This window comes from Polypterus senegalus, chromosome 4 (genome assembly GCF_016835505.1).
Source record: "Polypterus senegalus isolate Bchr_013 chromosome 4, ASM1683550v1, whole genome shotgun sequence".
Classification (NCBI taxonomy): Eukaryota; Metazoa; Chordata; class Cladistia; order Polypteriformes; family Polypteridae; genus Polypterus; species Polypterus senegalus.
The window spans coordinates 235,757,968-235,771,159 of NC_053157.1; the positions used below are offsets into that span (position 1 = coordinate 235,757,968).

At 42.6% G+C, this 13,192-nt stretch overlaps 1 protein-coding gene across 3 annotated transcripts in view; it reads left to right on the forward strand.

Annotated features, from left to right (window-relative positions):
• The first annotated feature begins 3,421 nt into the window (after positions 1-3,421).
• The window catches only part of LOC120528207 (zinc finger protein 501-like), a 31,341-nt gene continuing 21,570 nt past the window's right edge, over positions 3,422-13,192 (forward strand). Inside the window, exons 1-2 of one of the 3 annotated variants that reach the window (XM_039752296.1) lie at positions 3,446-3,490; positions 4,937-4,962. The gene's annotated coding sequence lies outside the window, so the exon portion shown is untranslated. The other 2 variants (XM_039752295.1, XM_039752297.1) reach the window with 2 other exon arrangements.

Genomic DNA, 13,192 nt, shown 5'->3' on the forward strand with positions numbered 1-13,192 from the left:
ACTGATGCTCTATGTAAGAAAGCTCAGAGCAGACAATACTTTCTGAGAAGGTTGGCATCCTTCAACATCTGCAGTGAGATGCTGCAGATGTTCTACCAGACGGTTGTGGCGAGTGCCCTCTTTTACACGGTGGTGTGCTGGGGTGGCAGCATAAAGATGAAAGACGCCTCACGCCTGGACAAACTTGTTAAGAAGGCAGGCTCTATTGTAGGAGTAAAGTTGGACAGTTTAACATCTGTGGCAGAGCGACGGCCATTAAGCAAACTCCTGTCAATCATGAAGAATCCACTGAACAGTGTCATCTCCAGACAGAGGAGTAGCTTCAGTGACAGACTTTTGTCACCGTCCTGCTCCACTGACAGACTGAGGAGATCGTTCCTCCCCCACACTATGCGACTCTTCAATTCCACCCGGGGGAGTAAATGCGAACATTAATTTTATTTTAATTCTTTTCATTTTTATTACTATTTAATTTAATATTGTTTCTTTGTATCAGTATACTGCTGCTGGATTATGTGAATTTCCCTTGGGATTAATAAATCTATCTATCTATCTATCTATCTATCTATCTATCTATCTATCTATCTATCTATCTATCTATCTATCTATTTAGTTTAGCAGTTACTCTTTATCTTACCACCAGGTGGCAGTGTATTATTGCTGTTTGCTGGAAGAATGTGGAATGTTCATCTTGAATTCTTGTCGTTGTTTATCCTGCTGTTAGTAATCAAAACACGCCTGGTAGGCTGCAGCCACGTTCAGTTAAAATCATTGAGACTGTTTCACTTTATTTTCTGTACTGTTTGAAGAATTCCCAGTAGCTAGTCATTTAGGTTACGTCAAGTAGATAGAAATATTTGCTTAGTTATGTTAAATGTTTGCCAAAGAAAGGGTGCAGAGTCTGCGAGATGTTCTTATCAACCCCTACAAGCTGATTGAATTGGTATATTCTAACTGTTTCTTGTCCCTCTGATTACAGATTAGTCTCAGTTAGTCACCTGCCTTGCCGTGTGTAAGGCACGGAGGGCACAAGGGTTCAAACCGGGACTTAACGTGGCCAAAAACGCGATGTGCTCTATTGAATGTGCAGCGCCGTACATTAAGAGCGTACTGAAGGTGAAGTACAACATCTTTAATTATAGAAAACACCTGAAGTTTATTATTATTATTATTATTATTATTATTATTATTATTATTATTATTATTATTATTATTGTTATTATTATTATTATTATTATGTTAATTTCCTATTACAAGCTGTGACATCTCCCATTGGACTTGAATTGCCATTGGTCTTCACTGAAATACAGGAAAATTAAACTAAAAGCTTATTTTCTAGATTCTTTTTCATTTAAAATGGATTGTTGCAAACGTAATCCTTTCGACCGTTAAAAGAACACACAGAGCTACACGTTGCTTCAAAATATTCAGGCAGTACTTGGAAGTCCCCCTCTCCAGTTTTCAGAAGTCATTTAAAATTGAATGAGTCGGATCTCTTATTTATTAATGTCCTTCACCTCTCATCCACAAAACTTCTTGTATTAGAATATTACAAGAATCTGGATGAGAACAGGCCATTCAGCCCAGTCCTGTCCACTTATTTCTTGCTTAAAAAACATCAAGTCGAGTTTTGAAAGTCCCTAACGTCTTACTGTCCACCACACTACTTGGTCTCTTATTCCAAGTGTCTATCGTTCTTTGTGTAAAGAAAAACTTCCTAATGTTTGTGTGAAATTTACCCTTAACAAGTTTCCAACTGTGTCCCCATGTTCTTGATGACCTCATTTTAAAGTCACCATCTCGATCCACTGGACTAATTCCTTTCATAATTTTAAACACTTTAGTCATGTCACCTCTTAATCATCTTTTGATTAAACTGTAAATGCTCAGCTCTTTTAATCTTTCCTCATAACTCATCCCCTGTAGACCTGAATCAGCCTAATCGCTCTCCTCTGGACCTTCTCTAGTGCTGTTATGTCCTTTTTGTAGCCTGGAGTCCCAAATTTCACACAGGACTCCAGATGAGGCCTCACCAGTGTATTATAAAGCTTGAGCAGAACCTCCTGTGACTTGTACTCCACACATCAAGGCGCTATATAACCTGACATTCTGTTAGCCTTCTTAATGGCTTCTGAACACTGGCTGACAGTTGATAGCATTCAGTCCACTGCGACTCCTAAATCCTTCTCATAAGGTGGGCTCTCGATTTTCAGATCTCACATTGTGTATTCAAACCTCACAATTTTACTTCCTATGTGTAATTCTTTACATTTACTGAAATTATATTTCATCTGCCCAAGGCAGTCTGCTGTTCAAGTCCCTCTGTGATGATTTATTAGATTCCAAATTATCTGCTAATCCACCTATCTTGGTATCATCTGCCAACTTAACCAACTTGCTACGTATATTCCAATCCAAATCATTTATACTGTAGATATTTGAAAACAGCAGCATCCCCAGCACTGCCCCCTGCTGGTCACCACTCTTAACATCGGCCAGTTCTGATGAGGTTCCTCTCACCATTACCCTCTGCTTCCTGTGTCTGAGCCAATTCTGCACCCATCAACACACCACACTCAGAACTGACACTTCTTTTAGTTTATTACCCAACCTCTCATGTGGCACCTCAACAAATGCTTAAATAATACCATAAGCTTCACTGTGATCAGATCATTTTGTTGCCTCCTCAAAGAATTCCAGCATGTTAGTTAAACACGAACTCCCTCTTCTGAACCCATGCTGTGACTGTTCAGTAAACTCCTGTCCTTGCCACGTGTTGCTCAATCTTATCCTTAATAATTCCTTCTATTAATTTTCTTGTGATGCACGTTAAGTTTACTGAACTGTAGTTGCTTGGATCTGCCTGCTCACCCTTTATATATAATGGGATGAGATTTGGAATTTTCCAGTCCTTCGGAATCTCTCCAGTGTGCAGTGACTTCCTAAAAATGTGTGTCACGGGTTTATAGTTATTTGTGTACTAAACGGACGGAAGCACCAAATCGAAGAGAGGTGGTTGCATAAGGTGTTCCCCTACCTATTCTAGTGTTGGGTTCCGTGGGAGAGGTTTCACTGCCGTCCGTTTAGTACACAAGTCCCGTTTAATATATGTACTCACTAGCCTCCTTAAGAACTCGAGGGTAAAATATTATCTGAACTATTGATCATCTGTCAGTCCATTTACTGACTCGACTTGGTGTTAACTACAAAACAAGAGACTTCAGCCCCTTCACCTGCTCCATTTTAAGATGGTCGAATTAACATTTGCGTCGTTATTTCTCTCATAAGGCGCGTGCACGCACGCACACACACATACTCACATCACATTGCGATACAAGAACAAGTGGACGCGCTAAACGGGTTGGGGTCACGTTTCCTGGTCGCACGTTGATGACGCAGTTTAACTTCCACTAAATTCCTTTCACTAAGAGCTCTTCTCGCGTTTCACGTGTTTAGACTTTTCATTTCAGTACAAGAAAAAGAGCAGAAGGTGAGACGAAGCCGGGCACGGGCGTTGACTGCGGGAGCGAATGATTTGGATGAGAGGCAGTGTGGCATGTTGAGGGGTTTCGGATATTTAAGCGGCTCAAGACGTCGTGGTGGTAAGCTCAGGTTTGGCCAATGAGTGTTTCGTTTTGACAATCTTTTATGGCATTTTGCAGGAGGCACGGCGATTAGCCCATTCGTACGTTTATTTCAACGGTGCTCATTTTTAGCTGGCGTGCTTTGGTAATTTTCTGACTATGAATCGGTCGTTTATGGAAATACAGGCGGACTGAGGAATTCGGGGCTGCTTTAAATTGCGTCACCGCAGTTGTAGACCTGGAAGTGACGTCTCCGTCGTTTCAGGACTGACTTCGTAAAATTACTTTTGGAAGGTTTCGGCAGTTCTCGGCAAAGCCCGGAAAGTAACGTCGGGTCAAAGACTCGTCCAGAAACCAAATAATACGCATCATTGTGAAGTTCAGAGGGTTTCTTCAATCACGTCGTGTCAAACATCAAACTAAACAATACGGATCGTGATCGTAGCCAATGTTCTATCGGTCCTGTTGTTCTTTCGGATTTTTAGGCAGGGTGCTATTTAAATAAATTGTGTTCTTATTAGTATTTTTTTTTCTTTTGATGGCCCATAGTTTTTAATAACTGACAAAAACTAGATCAGCTCTATATAAGGCAATTGATATATAGTATAATTCAGTGTAGAATATGTATTGACGTTTTTTCACACACATATTTAACAATATTAGACTGGCTTAAATGTTTATTCTAAATTGGTTTAGAACAATATTGCACACATGCATAGTGAATTTAAAAAAAACGTAATCACTTTTATTATTAACGTTTTACTGAGCTCTAACGTGGTGCAAACATTGTAATCATATTGTATATTTCGTTTCATGAATGTAAAGGAAAAACTGTTTTCAATAAACACAGATCTTGATGATTTTAATTTTGTCGACATGTTAAATGGTTCCCACAGACCCGAACACAACGTAAATGTTAATACTGTAGTGTATTTCACAGAAACGATCCGTATTGTTTAGTTTAATGTATGATACGACGTGATGGCAGATGTCATGTTTTGATGTACTGTTTTTCCTTCTCATTTTTATCGCTTAATTTCTGAACGGGTCCTTCACCCGATGTTACTTTCCGGGCTTTGCCGAGACCTGCCAAAAGTAATTTTACGAAGTCGGTCCTGAAACGACGGTGACGTCACATCCGGGTCTACAACAGCTGTGACGTATGGCGCTGTGGTTCTGCAAGGGGATATTATTGCATCACATTGCAATACAAGAACAAGTGGACGCGCCAAATGGGTTGGGGTCACGTTTCCTGGTCGGACGTTGATGACGCAGTTTAACTTCCACTAAATTCCTTTTACTAAGAGCTCTTCTCGCGCTTCACGTGTTTATAGACTTTTTTTTTTTTCCAGTACAAGAACAAGCAACAGAGCAGAAGGTGAGACGAAGCCGGGCACGTGCCTTGACTGCGGGAGCGAATGATTTGGATGAGAGGCAGTGTGGCATATCGAGGGGGTAGCCCTGGTTTGGCCAATGAGTGTTTCGTTTTGGAAATATGTATGTTATTTTGCTGGCGGCACGGCGATTATCCCATTCGTACGTTTATTTCAACGTTGCTCATTTTTAGCTGGCGTGCTTTGGTAATTTTCCGATTACGAATCGGTCGTTTATGGAAATACAGGCGGACTGTGGAGTTCGCGGCTCCTTTAAATTCCGCGCAGGCGCATTAAGTACCGATTGCTCCTTTTCGAGTAGCAGCATCCACGTGCAGAGCAACAGCACCATACGTCACTGCAGTTGTAGACATAGAGAGGTAGAAGCCGCATTCACTGTGTTTCCCAGTCGACGCGATAACTCAGCGTATCCACCACATTGCGAGTGGCAAAAGTGCCAATTAAACTAATACAGGTGGACGTGGAAACCGTTTTTTCTGATGAAAAAACAATAACGTTTAAAACAGTATTGTTTACATACAACAGATTTTGGCGAATGGTTTACATGCAATTATTTATATCCATTTATACACTCAAAATGGCAATTATTAAAGAATAATAATTAATTTCTGCCATATAAGTAACATGTCTTGGACTGCCTTCTTCCATCTCCGAAACATTTCTAGACATCGTCTTGTTTTTACGCAACACAGTACTAAAGTATCGGTTAATGCTCGAGTCACCTCATGTATAGATTACCGTAATGCTTTTCTATCTGGCATCCCACAAAAATGTATCCATCGCTTACAACTTCTTCAAAATTCTGCTGCCAGGATAACAACCTGCTGTTCTAAATCCACTGCACACATTACACCGATTCTCTCTCAACTTCACTGGCTCCCTGTTCACTACTGAATACAATACTAAATACCGCTCTTAACATTCAAAGCTCTCCACAGTCTTGCTCCCCCCTACCTCACTGATCTCCTACAGACATGCCCTCCTTCTCACTCACTCCGATCCCGTAATTTGAAAGTATGCAGCATCTAGTAATTCTATGACCATGACCAGCAAGCATCATACGTCAACGTCGCTGCCATATTGTGAGTGGCACTGCTATAGAGTGAAGTAATGGATAAAGATCCCCCACGCATGTGCTGCTTGGGATTGTAGGCTACAAACTGCTGCACGCTCCAAACCAGATCCCCGGGGATTACATTTCATAGGTAAGGCTGAACAATTGTTTTGGTTATATTTGGCCATTAGAAAATCCCGTTTTATGATCTTAACTTTAGCTACGTCAAGCTAAGCTACCAAAGCTATGCATTTATGTGTTCAAGTGAGCCTCCAAACAACATTTTGGCTAACCGTATTTAGTCACTAACTATATAGATTGTTGTTAGCTGTTAACATTTCTCAAACTTTGAAGTTTCCTAAAAAAGACGCGTAGACTTATCGTGTCGACTGGGAAACACAGTGAATGCGGCGTCTATCTATATATGTCTATGGATATCAATACAAGAACAAGTGGTCACGCTAAATGGATTGGGGTCACGTTTCCTGGTCGCACGTTGATGACGTAGGTTAACGTCCACTAAATTCCTTTCTTTAAGAGCTCTTCTCTCATTCCCCAAAAACAAGCAAAAGAGTAGAAGGTGAGACGAAGCCGGGTACGGGCGTTGAGTGCGGAGCGAAAGATTTGAATGAAAGGCAGTGTGGCATGCTGCGAGGTTTCGGATATTTAAGCGGCTCCAGATATCAGGTTTGCCCAATGAGTGGTTGTTTTGGCACTCTTCATGGCATTTTGTTGGCGGCACAGCTTTTAGCTCATTCGTACGTTTATTTCAATGTTGCTCATTTTTAGCTGGCATGCTTTGGTAATTTTCCGACTATGAATCGGTCGTTTATAGAAATACAGGCGGACTGTGGAATTCGGGGCTGCTTTAAATTCCTCGCAGGCGCGTTAATTACAGATTACTCCTTTTCTCTTCGTGCTCGCGCACGTCTTCCCACCGTTGCTCTTCATAAGTTAGCATAACCCCACCTGTTTACCGCAGATGTGCCTTTAAATTCCACGCAGGCGCATTAAGTACCGATTGCTCCTTTTTTTTCTTCGTGCTCGCCCACGTTTTCTGGCAGCTGCGCCTCTTAAATTAGCGCAAGCGCATTCAATTCTGATTTGCCGCGGATGTGCTCGTGTACCTTTGCCGCCGTTGCGCCTTTAAAATTTCGCGCAGACGCATTAACTGCCTCCCGAACTTACCGTGTTTGCGGACTTTTGCCCTCGGTTTCCGCCCTCGGTTTCCCCTGCTTTTCATTTCAATGATCTCTCGTTTTATTGTCGTTTTAGCGGGCAACACTGTCGTGACATTAAGTTTTGTTAAAGGGCTATTGAACAATGACAGTTTTTAGAAAGATTTCAGTTTCATCTTCAACCAGTTTGGTGCACATATTCTGTTCATTAAGAAAATAGATTAACGTCATTAGCATGCATCTCATCAGCACAGAAACATATAACGTGTGTCGTATGTATAGCGCAATAGCAGTGATAAGAGTAATACTTTATACAAAAGACATTTAAAAGATAAACCCATTACACCAAGGGCACTTGTACATGTTCTCTCCGTAGGTAGTAGCTTTGCACTTCCTGGCACATACAAGTGATAAGATGGGAGGGGGCTTTTCCATTTAAAAAATTTAAAAAACAAGTCATAGAATTTTAAAACCAATTTTGAAGCAGGCTCGAAGCCAACGGAGCGAGATTAGAATTGGTGAAATCTGGTGACAGATATGACAGCTGGTCAATAGGTGAGCAAGCAGCCTTCTGGACTAGTTGTAGGCGTTGTAACGAGGCCTCATCAACACCTCCATACACAGAATTGCAATTATCCAAACGAGATGTTATCAAAGCACGGATGGCCTTTCTAAGATCAATATATGGAAGCAAAGCCTGAGCTGGAAGACGCTGCATTTGACCACCAAAGTGATCTGTTTGTGGAATTTGAATGAGCTGTCAAAGATCATACCTTGGTTCCTAGATGAAGCGTTATGATATATGGCAAGGGGTCTAAGAGTAACATCAGGGACAATTAAGGTTTCTTTCTGAGCTTTTGAACACAGCAGTCTTGAGTTTTATTATCATTCAACTTAAGCAAATGCATTGCCAGCCAGGAGTTAATATCAGTCAAGCAGGCCTGTAGGGTCCTACCATCTCGCTCTGCTTTGAGTTTAGTGACAAATTGATTAAAGTGTCACCAGCATAGCAGTTAAAGGAGAGGCCATAATTCTTAACAAAGGAGCCTAAAGGTAACGTGTATATGTCGTGATCGCCGGACGGCACTCAAGATGCTCTAAAACACAGATGATGCACAAAGTAGTTGATGTCTGAGAAGTCCTAATCCAGTATGTATTGGTGAGATAAAGAACACAAATCTGCAAGAGGAAGGTGTCCTTAAAAGATAAACAATCCATAAAAATAATTTGCAACAATCAAGAATAAAATAGTTGTATTTGGGGAAAAAAAGACAAATTCAATAAATAATTGAAAACTTTTGTGCACATCCATCCATCCATCTGTTATCCAACCCGCTATATCCTATCTACTGGGTCATTGGGGGGGGATGGGATGGGTCTGCTGGAGCCAATCCCAGATAACAACGGGCACAAGGCAGGGAACAAAGCCAGGTCAGAGTGCCAGCCTACTGCAGGGCACACACACCAGGGACAATTTAGAATCGTCAATGCACCTAACCTGCATGTCTTTGGAATGTGGGAGGAAACCCACGCAGACACGGGGAGGACATGCAAACTCCATGCAGGAAGAACTCGGGAAGCGAACCCAAGTGTTCTAAATGCTAGGCAGCAGAGCTACCCACTGCGCCACTGTGCCACCCCCTTTTGTGCACAGTCGAGTAGTATTAAATCAGGGTGCTTCTGTCAAAATGTCAGTCAAAAATGATTGATGACTTGATGGCCCCTCCCCTTTCCCCCCGATTGGTGGATTTAAATGTGCTCCACCCCCCAGTCCTGTGATTGGTGAATTATAACCTGTCCCATTCCTAACCCCACCCAGACCCCACCTTAATCCTGCTCCACCCTCCTGATTGGTTCAGGGTTTGTGTCAAGAGCAGTTTGATGGGTGTTGATCCCGCCTTAATCCCACCCCACCCACCTGATTGGTCCAGGGTTTGTGTCAAGAGCAGTTTGATGGGTGTTGTTCATCCCGCCTTAATCCCACCCCACCCTCATGATTGGTCCAGGGTTTGTGTCAAGAGCAGTTTGATGGGTGTTGATCCCACCTTAATCCCACCCCACCCACCTGATTGGTCCAGGGTTTGTGTAAAGAGCAGTTTGATGGATGCTGCCTGTGCATTGCCCCCCGGTCTGTCAACACCTGCTTGTTGGCTGGCACCCCCCTCCCTTCCCCTTCTGAGGCTCTTTATATTAAAAGAACGACCTTGCCACGAACCCAATGCCTGATTGACATGTCCAGCGATGTTCCTGCTCATACCCAGCTGGCCAGGTCTCCCTTATAACCGCCCCTGCTTCTATTATTTTAAAATTATCATAAGATTAACATATCTATCTATCTAACCTTTGCTTTATAATTTGTACAAAAAGGAAAAACTTTTTTTTACCTAAACTGCTTTTAATTGCTCTCTGTAAGGCACAGTTCGAGCAAAACGGCTGTCTCACCTCACAGAAGGGCAGGATGACAGCCGCTGCGCGCTCACGGCTCAGTGTGTGGAGAGACCGAGCACGTTTCTGTTGCTTGAATCTAGCAGGCCCCCCGCTGTGGGAGGCCGAGCACGTGCGGCACATCCTTCAATGAGAAAACAGACGCACGTTTTGTGGGTTTTAATATTTTTAGCTATTGTGTGTAAAGCACGAGATAACTGGTTTGATATAAGCCTTTTAAAAATCACACAGAGGTAAATAGTATACAGCAATTCCTTTTAAAAACACGTATAAAAAAAATTATCTACAACAAACCCTTTTCTATCAAACGCACCCCATTTTAAACAATCAAGTACATTTAGGCACGTATTTTCAGCTGAGCTAAGGATCCACATTGTGGAAGCATTTCGCTTAACTTTCTAAAGGCGAGAGTTGTACCCAGACACACAGAGGGAACGGGCACACTTGAATAACAAGCTACCAGACGTGGGGTTTGAACCCACGCGGGCATTTGCCCATTGGATCTGAAGTCCAACGCCTTAACCACGCGGCTGTTCTGGTGGAAGAAAAAGCTGTTTTAAGCACTCGTCGCCACTCCATGAAAACTGGGATCATCGTTTCAGCTCCTTCAAAAACAGCTGGAGGTTCATCTTGTCTTCGGACGCGAGAGGCCAGAAAGGGCGACTCCCACACCACCCGGCTGTGTGCCCTGCTCGGACATTATCTGAAATACTCTCCGGAAGATTAGCTTTTCTTTTGCTGATGTGTGTAATTGGGCAGCTGACACAAGAAACAGGTTGACACATACAGGCCTTTAACAGAAGTTCATATCTTCCTGTTGTCCATGTAAAGCGGTCTTAAAGCGGGTCAAAGGGCACACAACTGCTAAAAGAAATCACTCTCCTTATTATAAAGTCTGCTTTTTAAAATGCCGCTCTTTTCCGTGTATATAAATAAGCGTTCAGACAGGTCCGTTACACAGCTTGCCGTTAATACTGAAAGATGACTCCGAATATCACAGAAAGACAAAACGGTGCGTCTTCAATATTTCATTAGAAAAAAATCTCACTTGTTCAAGTATGAATTTCATTTGGTTATCCAGTTCACTCTCTGTAGCACTTAAAAGGTCGCTGGAAGCCGGGGCTTTCTGTCACAAATAAGCCATTTGTTGTATGGCTGCGCTTAATAGGGCTCCTTTCTGATTTAAAAGGTTTTTTTTTTTTTTTTTATCGCCGCAATGATTCTTCTTCAGCAGAGGGTTGAGTGCGTGTCTTACTGAGATATGTTTTACGCTACTTCACCAGGCACAGAGTATCCGATGTATTAACACGGTATACTACAACAACACCATTTATTTCTATAGCACATTTTCATACAAAAAGTAGCCTTAAAGTGCTTTACATAATGAAGAATAGAAAAATATAAGACACAGTAATAAAATAAGTCAACATTAATTAACATAGAATAAGAGTAAGGTCTGATGGCTAGGGTGGACAGAAAAAAACAAACAAAAAAAAATACTCCAGACGGCTGGAGAAAAAATAAAATCTGTATTGATTCCAGACCATGAGACCACCCAGTCCCCTCTGGTGATTCTACCTAACAAAAATGAAACAGTCCTCTTTGGATTTAGGGTTCTCACGGAAGGGCTTGATGGTGATGGTCACATGGACTTCAGGCTTTTGATCCATCCATAATTGTTGGAGCATCCTGACTCTTTGAGTAGGTGGTGGTGGCGCAGGCAGTAAATGCTGCTACTTCATTAAAGCTCAGTTTCCACAAGATAGGTCACTGCTTCCTGTGGCTATCCTGCCTCTTTATAGGGTAGGTATGACCCAATGAACAATGTGGTCCTTGGCAGCACCTTACTGCGGTAGTGCATGACAATCATCTCTTTGACTAGGAAGGACTAAAACCGCCTTCTCTAATTCCATATGTGACGATGTGGGTTCTGGCTCCACACTCCCTTCTGATGTTTGGAAGCACTTGAACCCGACACCGTCGATGATGCAACCGAGTGAGCTAGTCAATGAAGGCAAATAAACACTTGAGCAAGGGGTGGTGCAAAAAGTGAATAGTGCTTTTATTTAAAATCCAACAAAACAGGTGTTCAAATAAATAGTGCAGTTCTTCTGCTCTTCAATAAATAAAAAAATCTTTCAAGGAAAGGTGGAGGTTAAAACCAATAGAAAAACACAATCCTTAAAAACCAGACGTTAAAATCTTCTCATGGAAGCAGTCTTAAAAACAACAAACAAGCTCGGTGCTTCTTTTCTGTTAGCGTCTCACCTGCTTATCCCGTTTGGGCAAGACGCTCTCTGCAGCTGCCCTCCTCTACACACTCGAGACTGGAGACCTCCCGATCCCTGGCTTCGGTTTGGCTCTCATCCCAGTCCCCGAGACTTGATTACCCCAATAGCCAGGACGCACACATTGGGGACTCCACCCACCAAGTCTCCCAACTTCCGCTGCCTTTCCACGGCCCTCTGCGGCCCGTCGCTTTCACCAGGTCACTCCCGCTACATGGTCGCTCAGCGGGAGCAACATCAACTCAAACGTCTGGGTGTTGGCCTAACACCCTGCTTCCTTACAGCTGCCCTCGATCGCGCGCTCACCACACGCACGCACCGACCGCCTGCTTCATCACTCCCTATAACCTCCGTTCTCTTTTCTCCTCTTTTCTTTTTTCCATTTTTCCCAAAACCGACTCGCGCTTCTTTTTAATTGACGCGGGCCACAGCAGCTGCAGCATTAGCCATGGGACAATCACGAACGTGGCCAGTTCCTCACCTGTGCACTCGGTGAGAAACGCCCACACCCTACGGATCGCCCCACGGCTCGCTATGGCCCAACGTCCCCTCGCTAAGCCGCGAGCGCGGTGATCATTTATTTAAAATGAATGGCCTTTGCTCAACGAGCTGTGGACCCATAACACCACACCATACAGCCACATTTCAAACAGTGTGCCTAAGAAAGTTCCACAAAACAATCAGGCAATACTTTTATAAATGGTTTACTAGCGTCAACATTATCTTCTATAGCTGGGAATGCTGTGACACTTTGTTCATAATTTTACAGTTTTTTTTCAAACAAATAGTTCCCAGGAATTATAATTTCCAGTAAGGCAATCTGTCAAGATTTACAGCCAAATCCACAGTAAAAAAATCAACAGTCTGGACTGGCCATAAAGGTTTGGGCCTCGGCTCAATTCAATAACACATGGTCAGAGTTGAAAAGTCAGGGCCAACTGAGGATCAGGATTTCACTTTCTTTTCTTTTTTTTAAATCTTGAATCTCCTTTTTCCATCTTGTGCTTTGTTCAGTAAACCTGAGTTTTTGGGGGATCAGAACATTTTCCTTACACTCCACTCGTTATTCTCTTTACGTCTGTTAGCCCTACATTTGTAAGTTTCAGCAGTCCTTTGAAAAGGTTTCTGCGACAGTAGTAAGTAAATAGTAAGTCATATTAAAGTAAAAATCCAGACTACTCACTTTTAAAAGCTCTGCTCTGAATTTCCCAATTCTTCCAATATGTCCGCTTTGCCCCCATCTCACCAC